The sequence below is a fragment of the Caloenas nicobarica genome, chromosome 1, assembly GCF_036013445.1.
Source record: "Caloenas nicobarica isolate bCalNic1 chromosome 1, bCalNic1.hap1, whole genome shotgun sequence".
Taxonomy (NCBI): domain Eukaryota; kingdom Metazoa; phylum Chordata; class Aves; order Columbiformes; family Columbidae; genus Caloenas; species Caloenas nicobarica.
In genome coordinates this window covers 148,147,910-148,152,178 of record NC_088245.1, presented here as the reverse complement: position 1 = coordinate 148,152,178, position 4,269 = coordinate 148,147,910, and positions in this window count along the sequence as shown.

Genomic DNA, 4,269 nt, shown 5'->3' with positions numbered 1-4,269 from the left:
CCCGCCTCGCCCGGGGAACCGCGTCCGCAGCCACCGCCTCTCCCCTCCCAACGCCCGCCCCGCCCGGGGGCCGGCCCGGCGCGGCTCGGCCGCCTGTTTCGGGACAGCACGAAAGGCTGCGGGGAGCCTGGAGAACCGGCCGGCGCTCACCGACCCCCGAGGGCGCCTGTGCGCCCTGCGCAGCCGAGCTGGCCCTCGTGGCGGCCTCCTGTGCGGCACCTCCCCGAAGTTTGAGCTAACCCTGCTTTCTCTGGCATCCACCCACTTGCTTTAGCCACCACGCCTGGGCTTAGTTCCCCTTCGGGCTGTGATCCCGGGGCGGCGAGTTGACTTTGAAAGACACTGAGGTGCTGGAGCGAGTTCAGAGAAGGGCAGTGAAGCTGGTGAGGGGTCTGGAGCACAAGTCTGATGAGGAGCGGCTGAGGGAGCTGGGGCTGTTCAGCCTGGAGAAAAGGAGGCTGAGGGGAGACCTGATCGCTGTCTGCCACCACCTGAAAGGAGGTTGTAGCATGGAGGAGGTTGGTCTCTTCCAAGTAACAAATGATAGGACAAGAGGAAACGGTCTCAAGTTGTGCCAGGGGAGGTCCAGATTGGATATTAGGAAAATTTCTTCACAGAAAGGGCTATCAGGCATTGGAAACAGGCTGCTTAGTGAAGTGGTTGAGTCACCATCCCTGGGGTGTTTAAAAGATACGTAGATGCAGTGCTCAGGGACATGGTGTAGAGATGGCCTTAACAGTGCTAGACTCTGTGATCTTAAAGGTCTTTTCTAAACAAAATGATACTATGACTTCAGTGCAGTGTGGACAGCAGTTTTCCCTCGGGCTGTCCTCAGCACTCACGGCAAGCCCTGACCAGGCTGGTCTTGGAAGGCACAAGAGCCCTGTGGCCAGCTCAGTGTGCCAGCATTGCCATGGTGAGGAATAAAGCCCATTTGACAGCTTGATGGAGACATTTCAAGTCTCCAAATAACCAGATCCTGTCCATGCACCATGGTGCATCCCGGACATGCTGGACATAACTGCACATGGCCTGGGGACCTGTGTAGTGGAGGTGAAACCAGTCCTTGGCGAATCCACCACCCCACTTGTGAAATGAGTATAGAGACCCTCACTTCTGTCTGGCATTTTCCAGGACAGACATGTGAGTGCCCAGCACCACCATTCCCATATTCCATCACCTGGAGTTGCTCAACCTCTCTATTTGGAGCAGAGTTTTGTTTGCTTTCCATCATGTAAGTGTTTACCTTTGATCTGGTTTGGTCAGCTGTCCCTTCCACTGTGCCAGGGTATCACTTTTTCAGTTCAAACAATAGTTTATTCCTTCAGGGTTTGGTTAGTATCTCTATATAGTTCGCATTCTTTAGTTTAATACTGAAATTAAACATGTTTAAACATAAAAATGCAAATTTTTCCAGACAGGGAGAAGTTTCTCTGGAATTGTTTCCTTGTCCATAGTTTTCAATTCAGTGTCTTCTCCCTCTTGAGTTTGCCTTCACCTCCTTCGTTTTCGTTCCCATAAGCTTACTTTTAGTCACTCCTCAGAGATATGACTGTAGGGTACTCAGAGTGATTGCTTATCCCCACCTCTGTTTTTATTCAAGATCCACATGAATTAACTTTACCTGTGTTCCAGTTGAGGTAAATATCCATGTACATATGAATTATACAAATGTAATGTAAGAAGGAGCTTTGCCTTGGGGGTTGAACAATTCCCAAACCAATGTGAAGAGACTGTCAACTTGTTAAGGGTTTGGAAAAATGAGGGAAGATGTGTTGAAACTTATTGAACAGTAGAGGAGATCCTCTGTTCCTGACTCAGAACAATTACTGCTTCCCAAGTAGGAAGCTTGGGATTTTGGGGTAGAAGGGCTAGTTTTCTTCCCTCTTGGTTTCATTAACACTAATTAGAAGAAAGGAGGGATTCTCATACTGGGCTTCTTCCATGTTGACAATGTCAGGATGGAGAGCTGGACTGAGCCATGGAGCTCTCGAGAGGAAAGCTGTGAAATGTTTACCAGCTTATCCAATCATATAGAGGGGGAGAAGCCCATTTATGAGCTGGATGGGTGCATTTCTATTCCTGTTGCTGTGTGTGCTTCTAAGCCTTTGCAAGCTCTCACATCTATTTTAGCTGTGCTAACTACTTTTATCTGCTTTTGCCTTCACTGTTTTTGAGTCAAGGGTGGTGTTAAGGTGACTGGCTAAATTGGGGGAGCTACATTTGCTGTAGCAATCTTAAGAAGAAAGATATCAGAGTGCTCTAAGTGTTTATCTGCCCAATATTTGTTGCACAATATCCAAAGGATAAAAGCAATGCTTCCAATTAAGCTGCACAAAGTTTGAAAATTGGTGATACAGGGGGTTCAGAGAAAGACAAGTGTCTCCCACTAGCAGTGACCAGGAAGCTCTCCACCAACTAGCAAGAGAACAGGGAGCATGCCAGAAACCCAGCACTTTCATGGAAGAGTAACACTTACATATTGGATGTATATAAAACTTGGTAGCTGTTGAAGATAAACTGGTCATTCATAGAATCTGGCACACATCACTATTTCCACAATTCTGATATCCCATATCCGTCGTGACCACACTTTTAAAGTAAAAACCCAAAGTACTCTCTGGCACTCATTTTAGAGAAACTAATCACTCCAAACCAAAAGTACACTTCCAACAGAACGCACGCAAGTGTCAGCACTGCCAAATTGTGATTCAGGAGCAAAGTATGCACTTTTCTCAGAGCAGAGGATGTTTCCTAGAGTTTCCTAAGACTGTTGTGAATGAATTGACCGTGAAACATCTAGTAAGACTCCAGTTAGAGAAGAGTAATTTTGTGAAGTTTGGTTCTTGTTCCACTGAAGAGCTGTTTTCCCAAGTGAGATTTGCAACCCAACCTGTTACCTCAATCACACAGTCAACTGTGTGAGTGTACCTAGCCACTGAGTTCACACGTAATTGGGAAAAACCTGTCATTGCTTCCGACTGAAGGGCTCTGGGGCATGTTTCAGGGCTCAGACCTCTGGGCCGATGCCAGGCTGCTGCTAGCGAGACTGCATTGTTCAGAAATCAGTCAGCACTGACAAGTCAGACAGAGGTTTGTGTCCTTCAGTAGCCTGGAGTAACTGGCCAGGGTGAACTTCAGAGCAACACGGTAAGTTGTTCTAGTTGGCCCTGAAAGGTACCAGCGGCTCTTGGCACGTCTATCACTGATATTGGAAGTGATGACTATGTCACACTAGTTCATTCAAAGGCAGTCTGGTAATTTCACTGGAGCTCTCCACAGGGCTCATTGGACTTGTAGTTTAATACAGATTAATGTGGAAAGAAACACAAATTTATGCCAGAGAGCCTATTTATACTGAGTTAAATCTTGCTACAGCTTGCTGCAGCACCAGAAGCTGTAGATCTTTGAAAACACAAGCCAGTTCTGAGTCTCCTACAGCCTGAACACACCTGTTTTAGCACAAAAAGAGAGCTTGTGCCCACCAAGATCCTCATTCCAAAATACCTTAAATCTGGGGGTGGTCGATTTTCTGGTCAGCCAAGTCCAAAGTCCAAACCAAAAATGAGTAGCTATATATCCTACTAGATCCTTTCCCTTAATGCAACTGAAACACAAAGCCACAGATATCACATTGCACTCATAATAGTGGTTTTAGTGGCACTCCTTCAAAATTTTTGTACACATGGCAGTAACCTGAAACATGCTTTAATGTATAAAATAAGCTCATTCAGTCACACAGTCTGACGTTTCCCCACAAGAGAGAGTGAGTTCATATTTGATCAGGTATATCCATCTGCACTTAAAGCAAATTTATGCTGGATAGGGCAACTGATCTTAAATTGATACTTTAAGTAAGTGAAAAACCTGAACATATCAGTTATCTCAAAAGACAGCTTTCATAATTGGAATCTCATTTAAAATAAAAATACCTATCCAATTTTTCTTTTTAAAAAAGCTAGAAGACCTTTCACTAGTTCTACATGTTTCCATGTGCAACTGCTGCTTAGGTGGAGGAGGTCTCTGCAGTTACATGACTGCCACTGCAGCACTTAACCAGGAATGCATTCTGGGAGCGCCTTCCACCTCCTGTCCATCCAGAATCGCTATGGATTTCTTTACAGGATGCTCCTCTTCTATCATTTCTGTGACTCTTTTCCATGCCTCCTGAGAGAATTGCTGTTGGGGGTTTTTCCTTTTTGTCTTCAGCACACAGAAGCTCTATAGCCTTGTTCATTTCCAGTGTGACTAAGCAGGTCCAAAACCCAG